This window comes from Ovis canadensis, chromosome 15, assembly GCF_042477335.2.
Source record: "Ovis canadensis isolate MfBH-ARS-UI-01 breed Bighorn chromosome 15, ARS-UI_OviCan_v2, whole genome shotgun sequence".
NCBI lineage: Eukaryota > Metazoa > Chordata > Mammalia > Artiodactyla > Bovidae > Ovis > Ovis canadensis.
Window position 1 is genome coordinate 57011181 of NC_091259.1, and position 21426 is coordinate 57032606.

Sequence of the window (21426 nt, forward strand, 5' to 3'; positions counted from 1 at the left end):
GACCCAAAACTTTCCCACCAGCTGTACAAGCTGCAGATTAAATCCACATGCTAGACTAGGCAGACTCTGTGTCTATGGAATATATAAAAGGACATTGAGAGCTCCCACAAAAGAAAGCACACTAATTCTGATAGCTGTAGACATCGGAGGCAAGGACACACTGGAGCAGGACCAAATTAGAATCTGAACTGCCCCCATAGCAGGTCCAGAGATCAGCACAGTGTTGGAGGGCATCCTAGGGAGGTGAGATGTGTCAGCGACGGAATGAAACACCAACACTCCAGAGTGGTTTAAATCTTTATATTTTAACACTTGCTTTTTACAGCTGCTTTATTTTATATCCCTTGCACAACAACCTACAGGGCAAGCTGCCAAGCACTATGATTCAGAGACTATACAGTGCGCAGGCGCAGGGCGAGATAACCTTTACCTTGGCTTATTTACTGCAGCTAAGACTTTGTTTTGGGGAACTTCCTTATCAACTTAGAATCCGTTTTGTCCCAAGGTCTGTTCCTTTTGAGGAATCAGAGAAACATCCTTGTGTGTAAGCAATGTTCTTTTCCCATGGGAACAAACAGGATTTTTAGCTGAACATCTCATTTGCAAGAATGCTCAGCCCTGGTTGACAGTCTCATTAGCAAGCACTTCTCAATCTTCCTTAAACCTAGTTCCCTACACTGGGCAGAACATCTCGTTTGCAAGAATGTCCAGCCCTGGTTGAGAGTCTCGTTTGCAAGCACTTCTCAACCTTCCTTAAATCTAGTTCCCTACACTGGGCAGAACATCTCGTTTGCAAGAATGTCCAGCCCTGGTTGAGAGTCTCGTTTGCAAGCACTTCTCAACCTTCCTTAAAACTAGTTCCCTACACTGGGCAGAACATCTCGTTTGCAAGAATGTCCAGCCCTGGTTGAGAGTCTCGTTTGCAAGCACTTCTCAACCTTCTTTAAACCTAGTTCCCTACATCTCCCCCTTTCTTTTCTTGTAGATGCTGAATAAGCGCTTGAATACGCAAAGCTTCTTCTTTCAATTGTTTCCCTTTTCGCCAGCGCCGGTAGACTATAAAAGCAATAAAACATAAAGCAACAATTAACAAAGTATTCACAAAGGATGTTGTTAACAATGTAGATACATGCCCTAAAGGATTAAGGTTGTCTAATCCTTCTTGAAGACTTTTCAGTATATCAGAACCAAGAATATCAGGCAGCGTCTTACTAAAAGTTGACAATATAGTTTGTTCCAATTCCATAATTTCAGCAGTTAAATTCTGGTGTCCCACTAAAGACCTTTTCACCTTTTCCCAACCCTCACTCATATTAAAGGGAACAGGGGTTACACATAGGTGAGATGAGTTCCAATCACATTTTAACACGCTCTTTGTAGCTAACACAGTCACTTGATCTCCTAACCAGGAAACTGTGTGTTGTAAATTCAATACATCAGTAGCCAATTGAGCGTCCAAATCATGCTGTTGTTGCCACAATAAATGAGCATCTTTATGCCATTCCCTGACAAAATCAGCAGTCTGTATGCCTTGATGCAAAGCAAGACCTGCTACAGTTGCTGTTGCTGTTATTGAAGCCACGGCGAGAATTGATGCGATGACAATGCCAAGCATTCTTCAAGATCGATGCAGAAGAGTTTGTACAGCATTCACAAGATGAGTGACAGCAAAAGAGTCTGACCAAGGTCGAGTAAGATTAACAGGCAACCAAAGTTCAGTCCGTGCTTTCACAATGACCAAAGAATAATTACTGGAATGGACCATCTTGTTTTCAACATTTTCCCACCAAGAACGATTTATACATTGAGTCAAGTTACAATCAGAACATGATATAACTCCCAAAATTTCATTCCAAATCCATTGCCCATACAGTAAGGAATAAGGAAATTTTACACATGCTATAGCAGAGTAAGATTTATTAATATGCAAATGAACTTGAAATGGCCCCTTAGTGATATCACACCTTTTTCCCCCTTTCTTATTTTTTCAATGTATTTTTGAAGAGTCCGATTAGCTCTTTCAATTATAGCTTGTCCTTGACTATTATAAGGAATACCAAAAGTGTGCTTAATATGATATTGTTCTAAAAATTGAGATAATTTAGAGGATTGATATGCGGGAGCATTATCAGTTTTTCATTCTATAGGTATGCCCATAATAGCAAAACAAAATAGTAAATGAGTAATAACAGAATCTGCCTTTTTTGAACTTAAAGCTGTAGCCCATTGAAAATGAGAATAAGTATCTATAGTATGATGAACATATTTCTGTTTACCGAATGAAGAAATAAAAACAACATCCATTTGCCAGATTTGGTTAGATTGTAGTCCTCTGGGATTTACTCCAGGAGGGGCAAAGGGCAAAATAAACGGTGCACATATGGAACAAGAACGAACAATGCGTTGAGCTTGTTTTCGTGTTAACGAATAAGTTTTTTGTAACCCTTTAGAATTAGTATGATGTAAACAATGTTCTTGTGTTGCAGACTGTAAAGGATAAAGTAAGGCATCAATATTTGCATTTCCTTGAGATAATGGTCCGGGGAGAGAAGAATGAGCTCGTATATGAGTAAAAAAGACAGGGTTAGTTCGCCTAATTAATAATTGTTGAACCTGAAAAAATAATTTATCAATATTAGTTTTTAAAGTTACCGGTAAAGTGGCTTCAGGAAGATAAATACATGAAAAGACTGCATATTTAGAATCAGAAACAATATTAATAGGAATATCAAGAAAATCCTGTAATGCCAAACAAATGGCCCAAAGTTCAGCAGGCTGCACAGAAGAAAAGGAATGTGAAACAACTTTAGAAGTAGTATCAGTCCAATAGCCAGCAGTATTTTTATTGGCATCTGTAAAAATAGTTTTTCCTTCAACTGGAATATTAGATATAGGAGATTTACAAACCATTGATGTATGTCGAAGGAAATCTATCATTTTAGATTGAGGATATTGATTAGAAAAAGTCCCTGAATAAGATGCAAGAGCTATCTGCCAATTTTCATTAAACTGTAAGCAATTAGAAATTTGGGTGGAAGTAAGTTGAGTAATAATTGTTTGAGGGTCACTTCCAATTAACTGAGTAACATGGCCTCGACCTTTCAAAATAAGGAAAGCAATTCTATCCGTATAAGTAGTAAGCTTTTTTGTATAGTTATTGGGTAAAAATACCCACTCAATCAACCCTGCAGATTGAGCAATAACTCCAGTAGGAGAATAGGGAGTATGGAACACTATGAAATATATAGGTTGATCCTGTTGTAGATAAGTAAGAAACCTTTTATTCAACCGTTGCTCTACAAAGTGTAATTCCTCTTTTGCTTGAGAAGTAAGAGATCGAGGACTGTTAAGAGCAGTATCACCCTCTAAAGTAGAAAATAAATGACGCAATTGATGTGTAGGAATCCCTAACATGGGACGTAACCAGTTAATATCACCCAAAAGCTTCTGAAAATCATTAAGAGTTTTCAAATTATCTCGTCTAATTTGGACCTTTTGAGGTTTTATTCTTTGTCGTTCCAAAATAGCACCTTAATATGAAATAGGAAATTCAGTTTGAATTTTTTCAGGAGCAATTTGAAGATTAAAATCACTTAAAGCTTTCTTTACATGAATAAAAAATGTATCTCGTTCCTCTTTACTAGGAGCTGCCAACAGAAGATCATCTATATAATGATAGAGAAGACAATTAGAAAATTGTTGTCTCACAGTAATAAGAGCACGATTAACAAACTCCTGACAAAGTGTAGGGCTATTAATCATTCCTTGAGGCAACACTGTCCATTGATAACGTTTTACGGGCTGCCCATGATTATACACTGGAATAGTAAAAGCAAATTTATTTCTATCTTTTATTTGCAAAGGAAAAAAACAATCCTTCAAATCTAAAACCATCAAAGACCAATCCTGTGGAATCAAAGCAGGAGAAGGGAGACCTAATTGCAAAGCCCCCATAGGTTCTATACATTTGTTAACTTCCCTTAATCAGTCAACATTCTCCATTTACCAGATTTTTTCTTAATGACAAAAACAGGAGAATTCCAAGGAGACGTAGAAGGTTCAATATGGCCAGATTGAAGCTGTTCTTTTACTAATTGTTCTAAAGCCTCGAGCTTCACTTTTGGAAGCGGCCACTGCTCAACCCATTTAGGGACATCAGTTAACCATTTCAATGGGAGAGCTCGAGGAATCTGAGCAGTGGCTACAAGTTTTCCGACGAGATGGTGAGCGTTGTTCCTAAAGAAAATAAAAGATCTCTTCCCCAGATATTAATAGGTATATTAACAATGTAAAAAGAAATAGATACTTTCTTTCCATTAGACAATTGGCATGACAAAGGTTGAGTGCTTCTCCACACATCTGCTATTGATCCTAAGCCTGTTAAAACAAGAGGAATTTTTTTTTTCCAGTCATTAGGCCACTGCTGGAGAGAAATAACCAAAACATCTGCTCCTGTATCCACTAATCCTTCAAACTGTATACCTTCAATAATCAGTGACATTAAAGGACGAGAGTCATTAATAAGCATTTCCCAAAATATACTTTTTCCCGTACTTCCAAAACCACCGACTCTCTCTCCCTACTTCAGCCTTGTCAGCAGCTACTAGAAATAGGGAGGCGTAAGGTGGTGCAGAAGGGTTAACAGCCTTGGAAGTTCATTTTTTATTTAATAAAACCTTTCAAAAGGCAGCAGTCATTGCCTCTACAGAATCTGAATCCTCCCCAGAACTCACATCTCTATCTGGCTCAGTGGATGAATCTGTACTATCATCTGGAGGTTTGGGCGGAGGCCGAGGTGAAGCCCCCTCCTCAAAATAACATGAGGCGGCCTCACTATCAGCAGCCATTAATTTTAAAGCCTGTGTTATAATGTTACATAGAGTCCACAGCCTTAAAGGAATCACATTTCCTTTTTGATGCTGCCTTCTTAACTCTTTTTGCACCACTTTCCATTCCTTCAAATTCAGCTGTACTTCTGTTTGATATTGAAACCAATAACAATGCTGCTCTATAAGACAGAATAACTCACTCAAGCGGCGAGTAGACGTTTTAATTCCTATAGAATGCAGGAGCCCCTTAACCAGCTCCATATATTGTGACTTTAAAGACGGGGAATTCCCCATAGTTTTTTCTTTTTCTTTTTTCTTTTTTCTGTTCTTTTTCTCTTATTTTTCTTATTTTCTCGAAAGTCCCCCTTTCAGCGTTTTGCTCCGGGGTGCTCTCCCTTTCGGATTTTTATTTTTATTTTTTCTCTTTTTCTTGAAAGTCCCCCTATCAGCCTTTTGCTCCGGGGTGTTTACCCTTTCGGATTTTTATTATTTTTCTCTTTTTCTCTAAAGTCCCCCTATCAGCCTTTTGCTCCGGGGTGTTTACCCTTTTGGATTTTTATTTTTCTCTTTTTCTCGAAAGTCCCCCTTTCAGCCTTTTGCTCCGGGGTGTTTACCCTTTCGGATTTTTATTTTTCTCTTTTTCTCTATTTCTCGAAAGTCCCCCTTTTAGCCTTTTGCCCCGGGGTGCTTACCCTTTTGGTTCTGTCGAGCCCCACGTTGGGCGCCAGATGTCGGCGACGGAATGAAACACCAACACTCCAGAGTGGTTTAAATCTTTATATTTTAACACTTGCTTTTTACAGCTGCTTTATTTTATATCCCTTGCACAACAACCTACAGGGCAAGCTGCCAAGCACTATGATTCAGAGACTATACAGTGCGCAGGCGCAGGGCGAGATAACCTTTACCTTGGCTTATTTACTGCAGCTAAGACTTTGTTTTGGGGAACTTCCTTATCAACTTAGAATCCGTTTTGTCCCAAGGTCTGTTCCTTTTGAGGAATCAGAGAAACATCCTTGTGTGTAAGCAATGTTCTTTTCCCATGGGAACAAACAGGATTTTTAGCTGAACATCTCGTTTGCAAGAATGCTCAGCCCTGGTTGACAGTCTCGTTAGCAAGCACTTCTCAATCTTCCTTAAACCTAGTTCCCTACACTGGGCAGAACATCTCGTTTGCAAGAATGTCCAGCCCTGGTTGAGAGTCTCGTTTGCAAGCACTTCTCAACCTTCTTTAAACCTAGTTCCCTACATCGATGGGACTGTGATTCCCAGCAGTGACAGCACTGACTCAAGAAAAGCATTTATTATTCTTATGCTTTGACTTGTTCTATAGAGTCTTTTGGATTTTTTTTCTTTCTTTCTTCCCCCACCACCAATTCATTCCTTTGTTTGCTTTTCCTACTGTTCTTTTCCCCTTGCAGTTAATCTTTAATGTATATAAATCTTCTTTATCTAACTCTATTTAGCTTTGCATATCTATTCTTTCTTTCTTTCCTTTCCTCTCAACATATTTGTTAGTTTTATTTTCATTGCTTTATCCCCAATTGGAACTTTAATTTTGTTTTCCAGTTTGTGCTTTAGTTAATTTTGTTCTGATAGATATAATTTTTGGTTTCCTTTTTACTCTGGGTCAATCTATTGTACTTTATTTTCCTTGCACTGTATGGATATGTATATGTGTATATTCAGTCACATTTTTTATAGTTGTTATAAACCTTTGCCTCAACCTGGGCTTTTGCAGTTCTGTGTAGTTTTCTTTATTTTGTTTTTTAAATTTTACCTTTCTTCTTCTATTTTTTTTATCGTTTTTTTCTTTTTATGGTTTTAATTTTTAACTTTTTTTAAAAACCTATTATATTTTTTCTACATTTATTCCTTTGTTTGCCTTCCTACACTTCTTTTCCCTTTGCAGTTAATCTTTAATGTATATAAATCTTCTTCATCTACCTCTATTTAACTTTGCATGTCTGTTATTTCTTTCTTTCCTTTCCTCTCAGCATATTTGTTAGTTTTCTCTTCATATTCATTGTTTTTTTCCCCCACTTGGCAACTTGCTTTAGTTTTGTTTTCCAATTAATGCTTTAGTTAGTTTTGTTCTTAACTGATAAATATAATTTTTTTATTTCCTTTGTTTGCTGGATAAGTCTACTGTACTTTATTTTTGTTGGACTGTTTTGACTTCACTCATGGGTGTAAATGTATATATTCCATTATTTTAATTATTATTTGCCTGATTTTGTAGCTGCCATTTGTCTGGGGTTCATCTTTGGATTCTCATTTTTGGATATTTGTTTTATCTCACTTAATTCCATAACAAACCACTTGTGGAATCTTCATTCCTGACCAGAGATCAAGCCCTGGGCGTTTGGAATGGGAGCACTGACTCCAAGACCCTAGACTACCAGAGAACTAATCCCAGGGAGGATCAAATAGTGAGAACTCACACAAAGGAAGCCTTGAATACAAGACCAGACATCACCCAACCACCAGTAGCACCCTGTGCAGGACTCCTCATCTAAACAACAAACAAAACAAAAATACTAACCCAATCATCAGCAGACAAGATTACCACCTCACTAAGCCTTGCCCATCAGAGGAAAACAAAAACAAGTAGGAAAAAACTTTAAAAAAACTCAGCACAAATCTCATCATATACAAAATTTACACAAACAACTGGATCAACCTTAGGAGGGCAGAAACCAAAAGGGAGAACAAATTAAACCTTAAAGCCTGGGAAAAGTTGACCTCAAACACAATAAGATAAAAAAAATAATAATAATAAGGCAGAGAAATGCTACACAGATGAAGGAACAAACTAGAAATACAGAAGTACAAATAAATGAAGAGGAAATAGGCAAACTACCTGAAAATGAATTCAAAATAATGATAGTAAAGATGATCCAAAACCTTTAAAACAGAATGGAGGAAATATAAGTATCAATTAACAAAGACCTAGAAGAATTAAAGAATAAACATACAAAGACAAACAACACAATTACTGAAATTAAAAATACTCTAGAAGGATTTGATAGCGGAATATCTGAAGCAGAAGAAAAAATCCGTAAGCTGGAAGATAAAATGGTGGAAATAACTTTCGAAGAGCAGAATAAAGTAAAAAGAATGAAAAGAACTGAGAACAGTCTCAGAGACCTCTGGGACAATATCAGATGCACCAATATTCGAATTGTAGGGGTCCCAGAAGAAAAAGAGAAAAAGAAAGAGTATGAGAAAAATTTTGAAGAGATTATAGTTGAAAATTTGCTCAACATGGGAAAGGAAATATTCAGTCAAGTCCAAGAGGCACAGAGAGTCCCATACAGGATACACCCAAGGAGAAATATGCCAAGACACATACTAATCAAACTAACAAAGACTAAACACAAAGAAAGAAAATTAAAAGCAGCAAGGGAGAAGCAACAAGTAACCTACAAGGGCAACCCCGTACACTCAACAGCTGATCTTTCAGCAGAAACTCTGCAGGCCAGAAGGGAATTGCAGGATATATTTAAACTACTGAAAGGGAAAAATCTACAACCAAGATTACTATATCTGGCAAAGATTTCATTCAAAATTGATGAAGAAACAAAAAGCTTTTCAGACAAGCAAAAGTTAAGAGAACTCATTGCCACCAAACCAGCTTTACAACAATGTTAAAGGGACTTATATATAATCAATAAATACAAGAGAAGAAAAAAGATATAAAAATTCAACCCCAAATGATTGAGAAAATGGCTATAGGAACATATATATCAATAATTACTTTGAATGAAAATGGACTAAATGCTCCAGCCAAAAAACACAGACTGGCTGAATGGATACAAAAACAAGACCCACATATATGCTGTCTATATGCACTAAACCCACTTCAGACCTAAAGACACATATAGACTGAAAGTGAAAGGATGGAAAAATATATTCCATGCAAATAGGAAGCAAAAGAAAGCTGGACTAGCAGTTGGCATATCAGACAAAATAGACCTTAAAATAGAGAATATTACAAGAGATAAGGAAGGACATTGCATAATGATCAAGGGATGAATCCAAGAGGAAGACATAACAATTGTAAATATTTATGCACCCAATATAGGAGCATCTCGATACATAAGATAAATACTAATATGTAAAAGGAGACATTGACAGTAACACAATAATAGAAGGAGACTTTAACACCCCAATCATACCAATGGACAGATCATAAAAACAGAAAATTAATAAGGAAACCCAAGTCTTAATTGATGCATTAGATAAAATGAATCTCATTGATATCTTCAGGACATTCCATCCAAATGCAGAAGAATACTCCTCTTCTCAAGTACATATGGAACATTCTTCAGGGTAGACCACATCTTGGGTCACAAATCAAACCTCACTAAATTTAAGAAATTGAAATCATATCAAACATCTGCTTTGACCACAATGGTATGAGACTAGATATCACTTACAAGAAAAAAGCTATAAGAAATGCAAACACATAGAGATTAAGCATCACATTTCTAAATAATCAACAAGTTACTGAAGAAATCAAGAGGGAAATAAAAAAAATTCTGGAAACAAATGACAATGAAAACACAACAACTCAAAAACGGTGGGATGGGGACTTCCCTGGTGGTCCAGAGGCTAAGACTCCATGCTCTCAATGCAAGGGGTCCAGATTCAATCCTTGGTCAGGGAACTAGATCCCACATGCAGCAACTAAGACCTGGAGCAGCCAAATAAATAAATACATGAAAATAAATATTTTTTAAAAAAAACTGTGGAATGCAGCAAAAGCATTTCTAGGATGGAAGTTTATAGCAATACAATCCTACCTCAAGAAATAAGAAAAACATCAAATAGATAACCTAACTTTACATCAAAAAAACTGGAAAAAGAACCAAAACAGGAAAAAAAAGTAGAAGAAAAGAAATCATAAAGATCTGAGCAGCAATAAATGAAAAAGAAATGAAACAGCATTAAACATGAATAAAAGTAAAAACTGGTTCTTTGAGAAGTTAAACATTGAAAAGCCTTTAGACAGACTCATAAAGAAAGAACAATCAAGTCAACAAAATTAGAAATGAAACAGGAGAGGTTACAACAGACAATGCAGAAATACAAATGATTATAAGAGACTATTATGAACAACCATATGGCAATAAAATGGATAACATGGAAGAAATGGACAGATTCTTACAAAAATTCATTCCAAGACTGAACCAGGAAGAAATAGAAATCATGAACAACCCAATTACAAGCACTGAAATTGAAGCTGTGATCAAAAACCTCCCCCAAAAACAAAAGCCCAGGACCAAATGGCTTCACAGGAGAATTCTATCAAGCATTTAGAGAAGAGAGAATGCCTATCCTTCTAAAACTCTTTCAAAGAATCACAGAGGAAGGAACACTTATAAACTCATTTTCCGAGGCCACCATCACCCTGATACCAAAACCGGATGAAACAACACACAAAAAGAAAACTACAGGCCAATATCACTGAAGAACATAGATGCAAAAATTCTCAACAAAATTTTAGCAAGCAGAATTCAGCAACACATCAAAAAACTTATACACCATAATCAAGTTGGGTTTATTCCAGGGATACAAGAATTCTTTAATATATGCAAATCAATCAATGTGATACACCATATTAAAAAATTGAAAGATAAAAACCATGTGGCAATCTCAATAGATGCAGAGAAAGCCCTTGACAAAATTCAGTACCCATTTATGATTAAAACTCTTCAAAAAATGGGCATTAAAGGAACCTACCTCTACATAGTAGATGCCAATTATAATAAGCCTACAGTAAACATTATTCTCAATGGTGAAAAACTGAAAGCATTCCACCTAAGATAGGAAAAAGACAAGGGTGTCCACTTTCACCACTATTATTCAGCATAGTTTTGAAAGTCCTACCTACAGCAATCAGAGAAGAAAAAGAAATAAAAGGAATCCAGATCGGAAAGAAGTAATGCAGTCACTGTTTGAAGCTGACATGATACTGTACATAGAAAACCTTAAAGATAGTATCAGAAAATTACTAGAACTGAGCAGTGAATTTAGCAAAGTTGCAGGATACAAAATCAATACAAAGAAATCACTTACATTTCTGTATACTAATAATGAAACATCAGAAATGAAATTAAGGAATCAATTCCGTTCACCATTGCAACAAAAAGAATTAAATATCCAGGAATAAACTTACCTTACGGAGAAGGCAATGGCACCCCACTCCAGTACTCTTGCCTGAAAAATTCTATGGATGGAGGAGCCTGATAGGCTGCAGTCCATGGGGTCGCGAAGAGTTGGACACAACTGAGTGAATTCACTTTCACTTTTCACTTTAATATACTGGAGAAGGAAATGGCAACCCACTCCAGTGATCTTGCCTGGAGAATCCCAGGGACAGGGGATTAGACCCCATCTGTGGGGTCGCACAGAGTTGGACATGACTGATGCGACTTAGCAGTAGCAGCAAACTTACCTTAGGAGACAAAAGAACTGTACACAGAAAATTATAAGACACTAATGAGAGAAATCAAAGATGACATAAACAGATGGAGAGATAGTCCATGTTCCCGGGTAGGAAGAATCAGTATTTTGAAAATGACTATACTACCAAATGCAATCTACAGATTTTCAATGCGATCCCTATCAACTTACCAATGGCATTTTTCACAGAACTAGAACAAAATGTCACAATTCATATGGAAACATAAAGACCCCAAATAGCCAATGCAGTCTTGAGAAAGAAGAATGGAGCTGGAAGAATCAACCTTCCTGACTTCAGATTATACTACAAAGCTACAGTCATCAAGTCAGTATGATACTGGCACAAAAATAGAAATATAGACCAATGGAACAAGATAGAAAGCACAGATATAAACCCATACACCTATGCATACCTTATTCTTCACAAAGGAAGCAAGAATATGCAATGGGGCAAAGACAGCCTCTTCAATAAAAGGTGCTGGGAAAATTGGACAGCTACATGTAAAAGAATGAAATTAGAACACCTCCTAACACCATACACAAAGATAAACTCAAAATGAATTAAAGACCTAAATGAGAGACCAGAAACTATAAAGCTCTTAGAGGAAAACATAGGCAGAACACTCGATGACATAAAACAAAGCAGGATCTTCTGTGACCCACCACCTACAGTAATAGAAATAAAATCAAAAGTAAACAAGTGGGACCTGATTAAACTTAAAGGCTTTTGCATTGCAAGGAAACTATAAGCAAGGTGAATAGATAACCCTTGTAATGGGGAAAAATAATAGTAAATTAAACAATTGACAAAGGATTAATTTCCAAAATATACAATCAGCTCATACAACTCAATACCAGGAAGACAAACAACCCAATCAAATGTGGGGAAAAGACCTACACAGACACTTCTCCAAAGAAGACATACAGATGCCTAGCAAACACATGAAAAGATGCTCAACATCGCTCATTATTAGAGAAATGCAAATCAAGACCTCACACCAGTCACAATGGCCATCATCAAAAAGTCTACAAACAATAAATGCTGGAGAGGGTGTGGAGAAAAGGGAATGCTCTTGCACTGTTGGTGGGAATGTAAATTGATATAGCCACTATGGAAGATGGTATGGAGATTCCTTATAAAACTATGAATAAAACCACAACACCACACAGCAATTCCACTCCTAGGAATATAACCTGAGGAAACCAAAATTGAAAAAAAAACACATGTATCCCTTTGTTCATTGCCACACTATTTACAACAGCTAGAGCATGGAAGCAACCTAGATAACCATCCACAGATGAATGGATAAAGAAGTTGTGGTGCATATACACAATGGGGTATTACTCAGCCATACAAAGAGAGCATTTGAGTCAGTCCTAATGAAGTGAATGAACCTAGAGCCTATATACAGAGTAAAGTAAGCCAGAAAGAGAAAGATAAATATCATATTCTAATGTATATATATACAGAATCTAGAAAAATGGTTCTGAAGAATTTATTTATAGGGCAGCAATGGAAAAACAGACATAGAGAATAGAATTATGGATATGGGGTGAGGGGAGGAGAGGGTGAAATAATGGAAAGAGTAACATGGAAACATATTATCATATGTAAAATAGATAGCCAATGGGAATTTGCTGTATGACTCAGAAAACTCAAACAGGGGCTCTGTATCAACCCAGAAGGGTGGGATGGGGAGGGAGATGGGAGGCAGATTCAAAAGGGAACAGATATATGTATACCTATGACTGATTCATGTTGAGGTTTGACAGAAAACAACAAAATTCTGTAAAGCAATTATCCTTCAATAAAAAAATAAATTTAAAAATATATAAATTATGAAAAGGAACCACTGAGTTATACACTTAGACGACTCTAAGAAAGGCCAAGTAATTCCTTACTAACATTTTCATAATTTCAGTTGGTACCCTGAGAGAAGTACAAGATAAAAGTTAGCCTGTAGAAGTTTTCAACTCTCTAATATATTAGGTCCCTCTTTCTTGGCAAATATTCTCACAACTCTGTTCCAAATTTGCTTCGTCCTGACCCCATAAATGACTGGATTTAAACAAGGAGGAACAACCACATACAAATTGGCCAGGAGGATGTGAATGTAATGAGGAACATTTCTACCAAACCGGTGTGTCATAAAGGAGAAAAACGCTGGTGTGTAAAAGGCTAAGATGACACAGACATGTGAACCACATGTGCTGAGTGCTTTGAGTCTGGCATCCCTAGAAGGAAGGTGGAAAACAGTTTGTAGGATCTGAACATAGGAGAGGGCAATGAGGAGCAAGTCAAAGATCAGGGTAGCAATGGTAAATAAGCCATAGATGATGTTGACTCTTATGTTAGCACAGGCTAGACGAGCAATTCCCAGATGCTCACAATAGGTATGAGGAATAATATAGTGTCCACAGAAGTGAAGTCTTTTGAGAAGAGGACAAAAGGGGATGACAAGGAGGACTGGCCTCACCACTGCAACAGAGGCCATGATGGCTACCATTTTGTTGGTGAGGATAGTGGTATACCTCAGTGGATAACAGATGGCAACAAAGCGGTCAATTGCCATGGCCAGGAGTACCCCCAGATTCCATGCCAGTGTAGGTGTGGATAAAGAACATTTGGATGAGGCAGGCTTCAAAGCTTACCTTCCTATGGTTGAACCAGAAGATGGCCAGCATTTTGGGTATGGTAGAAGTGGACAGACCCAGATCAATAAAGGAGAGAAGAGCCAGGAAGTAGAACATGGGTTGATGAAGGCTCTGGTCCGTCTTGATTACAAACAGGATTGTGACATTCCCTACAAGGGCTATCAGGTAAACAACAAAGAAAGGGAAAGCAATCCATATATGGAAATCTTCCAGACCAGGTACACCCAGCAGAAGGAAGGCAGAAGGATGTGAGGTGGTGTCATTAACAAAGGACATTCTGCTGAAAATTCTTGGAGGATGGTCTGCTGTCTTCTTCAGTATTTCTGGGGAGACATGAGGAAATATATGGTAGTTGTATGTCAATACCACAAAACAATACCAATAGAGTTTGTAAAAACATAATGGAAAAGAATGTCAGTACAATTTTCTCACAGACATTCAGTTCAGTTCAGTTCAGTTCAGTTTAGTCACTCAGTCATGTTCGACTCTTTGCAACCCCATGGACTGCAGCACCCCAAGCTTCCCTGTTCATCACCAACTCTTGGAGCCTACTCAAACTCACGTGTATTGAGTCGGTGATGCCATCCAACCATCTCATCCTCTGTCATCCCCTTCTCCTCTTGCCTTCAATCTTTACCAGAATTAAGGTCTTTTCCAAGGAGTCAGTTCTTCGCATCAGATAGCCAAAGTATTGGAGTTTCAGCTTCACATCAGTCCTTCCAATGAACATTCAGGATTGATGTCCTTTAGGATGGACTGGTTGGATCTCCTTGCAGTCCTAGGGACTCTCAAGAGTCTTCTCCAACACCACAGTTTAAAAGCATCAATTATTTGTCACTCAGCTTTCTTTATAGCCCAACTCTCACATCCACACATGACTACTGGAAATGTCATAGCCTTGACTAGACGGACCTTTGTTGGCAAAGTAGTGTCTCTGCTTTTTAATATGCTGTCTAGGTTAGTCATAACTTTTCTCCCAAGAAGCAAGCATCTTTCAATTATTACCTATTATTGCCAATCTCATTTAGTATTCCATGAGTATCTTGGAAGTTAGAAACAGGCTTTTCTGATGTTAGTGTAGTATTGTGATTCATGATTATACTGTAGCTCATTATGTTGTGAAAATTTCTTCTATATATGCTAGTATCAACTGAAAATGCTTGTAAACAGAACTTCTTAGCATAATCAAATCACTTTGGTTACTTTGTTGTATTTATACATGAAAGAAAACTCACCAAAATAATATGAAAAAAATATAGTAATTAGGATAAAAATCTGCATATGATGGTTAAGAAAATTTCCACTTGTGAGGCTCATTTGCCCATCATAGTTTTGCTCTCTAGGTTGGTACATTTCTGTTCATTTGCTTTAATGACACTGTTCATGCCTAACATTTAATGAAACTGTGGTTTTAAGCCATGGTTAATGCATTAAATATTAATATTTTTCTACTTTTATAGATAAAAGTTGTTATTCATCACATAAAATAATTTAAAAACATGATCATTGTAAAGGAGATAGAAAACTGATTGATTAAATTCAGCATTCATGTATGGTAATTAAAAAAATTAAAAAACACTCAGCAAACTAGGCAAAAAATAAAACTTGCTCAATTAGGTGAAAGGAACCTATGAGAAACCTCCAGCTAATATCATACTCAATGGTAATACAGTGAAAGGTTTGTCCCTAGGATTTGGTGACAGTCAAGAATATAAAGTAGCCTTGATTATATTTAGTATTTTACTATAGATTCTAGTGAGGTCCATATGTCAAGAAAAAAAGAAGTAAGATGATGTCAGTAAAATATAAGAAGTAAAGAAGTAAGATGGAATGAAAGATGGCAGCTTTCCTATTCACATATGACATGAACATTTACAGAAAAAATCAAAGTATTAGATCCAGTCATTTATCTCAGTAACTTCTCTAGTATAACATTCAACACTTTTTTATATGTTCTCTTAGCAAACAACTGGAAATTAAAATTTTAAAATAAGTTTTCATAGAAATTCACAATACCACTTACAAAGGCATTGGAAACATAGAGTACTTAGTGGTAGGCACTTATAAAATACAACAGAAATGTTCCCCATTCAGTAGATTGTCTTTTTCTTTTGTCAATGTTTTCCTTTCCTTTGCAAAATTTTTTAGTTTACAGAGGTCCCATTTGCTTATTTTGCTTTCATTTCTTTTGCCTTAGGAGACAGATCCAAAATATTGTAGCTATGATTTATGTCTGAGTGTTCTGCCTATATTCTCTGCTAGTGGTTTTATTGTTCTAGGTATTACATGTTGGTCTTTAATTTTGCATTTTTTTAATATGATGTGAGAAAATGTTCTAACCTCATTCTTTTACATGTAGCTGTCCAGTTAGAGAAATGCAAATCAAAACCATAATGAAATATCCTACCATACATATCTGAATAGCTATCAAGAAGTACACAAATAGCAAATGTTGACTACTATGCCTAGAAAAGGGAACTCAGGTGCACTGTTGAGGTGCTTGCAAATTGGTGCAGCCACTGTGGATAACAGCATGAAAATATATCAAAAAATAAAAATAGAACTACTATGTGAACAGTAACTTCCCTCCTGTGTATATATATATATATATAAAATCAAAACGCTAATTTGAAAAGATACATGCATGTCAATGTTCATAGCAGTATTATATGCTATAGCCATGAAATAGAAGCAACCCAAGTGCCCATTAACAAATGAATGCATAAGATGTGGCAATAATGCACAATGGAATAATACTCAGCCATAAAAGGAATAAATTCTGCCAATTGCAACCAGGTGCAAACATGTAGAGTATTTTATGCTTAGTGAAATAAGTCATTATGCTTAGTGGAATAAGTCATTGAAAGACAAACACTCATGTTTTTAGTTATGTGTTGCATCTGAAAAAAAAATCCATACAAATGTATATAATAAAACCAGAATAGACTTATTGATACAGAAAGCAAGCTGTTAATTACCAGTGGGGAGAGAGAAGGAGAGATAGGGTGTGCAGCTGAGTAATATTTACTATTATATATAAAATAGGTAAACAACAAGGGTATGTTGTATAGAATAGGGAAACAAACATTATTTTGTAATAACTTTAGTTGTATAAGCTAAAAATATTATATCACTCTTGTATAATCTAAAAATATTATATAACAGTTAAAAATAATATAGTATTGTAAATCAATTATAATTCAAGTTCTAAAAAATTCCTGATATTTAGGAAACTTAAAAAATTTAAAGTATAAACGTATGATTGATTAAAAAGACCAAACTATGTTAAGATCTCAGTTCTTCCTATATTGGCAAATCAATTTAAAACATTTTTTAATTTAAGCTTATTTTAAAATGGTAATAAGAACACTCTAAGTGCTTTGGTTAAAGAATAGCAAAAACCAATGTTCTTAGAGAATTTCAAACTTATAAAACTATACTCAAGTCTTGGCCGTTTACACGGTGGTGGACACATAGGTCAATAAAGCATTATAAAAAGAACAGAAGTAATTACATTTTACATACTCATACATACATTTTACTTACAAACTGTATTTAGACAAAGACTTGCTTTTTGGCAATTGTATAGATTGATAATCCCAAAGTAGAAAATCATAACTACTCATCACTAAGAAAATAGACAAATCAGATCTGAAGTGTTTACATAATGAAATTCTACTAAGCAACAAACATGATTGACTGCTCAGGTATCCAATAGCATAGACAAATCTAAAATCATCCTAATTAGCAATTACTACTAGTTACTAATTAGAAAAGACTCTGATGCTGGGAGGGATTGGGGGCAGGAGGAGAGGGGGACGACAGAGGATGAGATGGCTGGATGGCATCACCGACTCGATGGACGTGAGTCTGAGTGAACTCTGGGTGTTGGTGATGGACAGGGAGGCCTGGCGTACTGTAATTCATGGGGTCGCAAAGAGTCGGACATGACTGAGCGACTGAACTGAACTAGTTACTAAAGAGTATTAATTAAATAATTTCATTTCTGTGAAGTGCTAGAGCATACAAAAAAAAAAAAAATAGGTGCTGACAATAGTTCTTCAGCGGCTGCACAGGGATTAAGAGCAATCAGGCACAGACTGGGAATGAGAAGAATACATGAACTGTGTTAAGTCTAAATATCCTGTTTTATATGGGATTTAGTTTTTATTAGTTACAATCTCTTTCTTATTCATACTCAGTTTTTATCCACATGGTTACTATAATTACCTGCAACAAGACCATTGGTGAATGTAATTATTCTAAATAATGACAAATTTGATGAGAAGAAAATAGTCCCACAGCATGCTAATGTTTTATTCTAGGATGTGTTCTTCAAATACCTCTGAGATTTCCTAAGCTTAGTATTTATTTTTGAAGTAGTATAGAATTTTATGCCTTATTATGATTTCTCAAACATATTCCTCAACACATTCAACCAAATTTAAAAGTAACTGTCACTGAATTCAAAACTATTTCAGGACAACAGAGACCTAATGAATTGGAAAGAACCAGTTGAGATAGCCTTCAGGATATATTATAAATTTTTCTCCAACTTATGTATGTAAAATAACTATTTTTCTCCTTTATTTGACTGACTCTTTATGGTAACAAAGGGTCAAGTAAATAAATTATTTGCACTCAAATTTCAAAACAAATTTATGAAGTAGATGCTATTACCCTACCAGATTTACGTTCAAACTAAAGGCTAAGAGAGTCTAAGGGATTTGTCTCAGAGAACTTATAAATATAGTAAGTACAATTAGATTTGAATATCTTTCTCTTACTGATATCTTTTGAGCAATAGTGCTTTTACTAAAATAAATGTAGGGGATAATTAAAAGTTAAAAAGAAAAAAATCTATTCAAATTGTACAATTATTTAAATCCTATAGAGTCATGAAAATTATGAAAATAATTTTACATTTAGTAAAATATTCTTGATTTTTGCTTTTCCCCTGAATTATTCTCTGTAGTATTCATCACTGAAATAAAAAAAAAAACAACTTCATGTACACTCTTAAAGAATAAGAAGTAAGACATTAAGAGTTTAGATCATTAATCACCTGGTCTAGAATTGATGGGGTCTCTAGCTGGTTTCAGACCCATGAATATGTGAGACTGGAAGAAGGAAAGAAAATCCTGAGGATTTGGCAACTATATTTGGATCTTGGCAGCTATAGTAATCAAAATATTCTTACTTTTCTGGGAGTACACAAAGTAAAGTCAACTGAATTTCAGGAGACTACTTTTAGCTGGGAAAAAAAATGTCTTGCAATCAAAATGAAGAAAATATAACTTGACATCCTCTACAACTGTATCTCAACTTCATTTCCTCATCTGCTGATGACACTATCTGATAAGTATATTCCAGTTAGAAACTCAAAGTCATTGCATGTGTGTAAAAGGAAATTTCCATATTTTAATCAATGAGCATCATAAATGTGGAAAAGTGTAGACTTTTGTGGCCCATAGTGAAAGTATTTGTCTCAAGATCCAGAGGGAAGAGTGAATACTCTCCTTTTTTTCTGTTGTTCTGCCACCATTAGGGAACAGAAACCTGTTTCAATATTTTCACTATAGTAACTCTAATTCAGGTTTACAAATATGTGGCATATATAGGACTAACAACTCCCTATATCCAATATTTATATTATATGCTGATAATATATTATTATATAAATATTTTTAAGCCTAGAGAAGTTCATTGCCAAAACTTATTAACAAAGTACTCCTGACACCGACTATTCATTGATAGAGGCTAGTTAGAGAGGTTGGACTATAAAGAAAGCTGAGGACCAAAGAATTGATTCTTTTGAACTGTGGTGTTGGAAAAGACTCTTGACAGTCCCTTGGAATGTAAGGAGATCCAACCAGTCCATCCTAAAGGAAATAAGTCCTGAATATTCATTGGAAGGACTGATGCTGAAGCTGAAACTCCAATACTTTGGCCACCTGATGCAAAGAACTGACTCATTGGAAAAGACCCTGATGCTGGAAAAGACTGAAGGTGGGAGGAGAAGGGGATGGCAGAGGATGAGACGGTTGGATGGCATCGCTGACTCGATAGACATGAGTTTGAGTAGGATCCGGGGGTTGGTGATAGACAGGGATGCCTGGCATGCTGCAGTCCATGGGGTCACAAAGAGTCAGACCTGACTGAGCGACTGAACAGAACTGAACTGAACTGAGAGTGGAACCAGTCATCCCCATGCTCACCTATTCTCAAAAGTTGTAAAGGTATGGATTAATTTGAAGGCCTCCTGATTTGTATGGTTTTAGATCTTGAATAACAGATTGACCTTCTTACTAGACTGTTCTTGACGACTGATGTCCACTTGGTGTTGGATTTATCTGTGGAAATGTTCATTCAGATCATATCTGCCTATTGTGACTAGTTAAGATTCAGTTGGTTTGGTGTTCAGACACACTCCCTTTAACCCACTCAAACATAGCTTTATGTCTTCAAATTCCCACTTCCTAGTGATCTTAGAAAGTCATTCCCTAAGCCTCATGTTTTTATCTGTAGAGGCTGAGATCATCATAGTATCAGCCAGAGTACTGGAGTGGGGTGCCATTGCCTTCTCCGTCATATGGCTCTAGCACTGATGGAATAAAACATCTGTGATGTCTAAAAAATGCTTTTACACTGGGTTTTTCATAACATTAGCTATTCCAAATTATTATTATACTCTAGTAAAACTCTTGATGCTAATATTATATTTTCTAATAAAACACAATAGCTTACAAGCTTACAAATAGTATAAATGTGGTCCCTTCTGAGGAAATATGTTAACTGAATCTCACCACTGGTTGAAATTGAAAGGTAATTCCCTAATCTAATTAGTTTAGGAGCTGTGTTTTAAGGCATCTTCATAATATTCCATATATACATCACACTTAGGGACAAATGGTAAAACTTTTAGGGCTCCATCATTGACAGCCATTTATAAAAATTCTTCTTCCTGGGATAAATTTACAAATACTGGATTTTCATCCTGGAACATGGAATATGTAAATTAGGTTCAACTCAGTCAGAACAAAATGGGAGTCTGTAACTCAGTTTCTCATTTTGAACTGTGAGAAACACTCATCTTTATAGATTCTGATTCAAGACCAGATTAATAAACAGAGACTAAGCATTAACATCTCTGTTTTTTAGCGCAGAGTACTAAGGTCATCCCTAAGGCCTTACAACTAATAAAATACAGTGACTGTTTCAAAGAGGTCACTCTACTGATGGTCACTTTGATATCCATGGTTATGGATTCTGATCACTTACCCAGACTCATGTCTGCAGTGAAAGTACACGATACAATGTCTGAGTGGCTCCTCTTCTTTGTAGAAGTAGCTGAAGTAAAGAGGGCTGGGTATCTCATCTATGATATCTCTGCAAGTGGTACTACCTGATGTGACCTCCAGAAACTCTCCTCAGTGTCCACAGTGCTGAGCTGCCCCATTGGTCTGAGTCA

At 36.1% G+C, this 21426-nt stretch overlaps 1 pseudogene; it reads right to left on the reverse strand.

Moving 5' to 3' along the window:
* Positions 1–285: 285 nt before the first annotated feature.
* LOC138420312 (olfactory receptor 52E4-like) lies at positions 286–14231 on the reverse strand (annotated as a pseudogene).
* Between the last annotated feature and the right edge of the window lie 7195 nt (positions 14232–21426).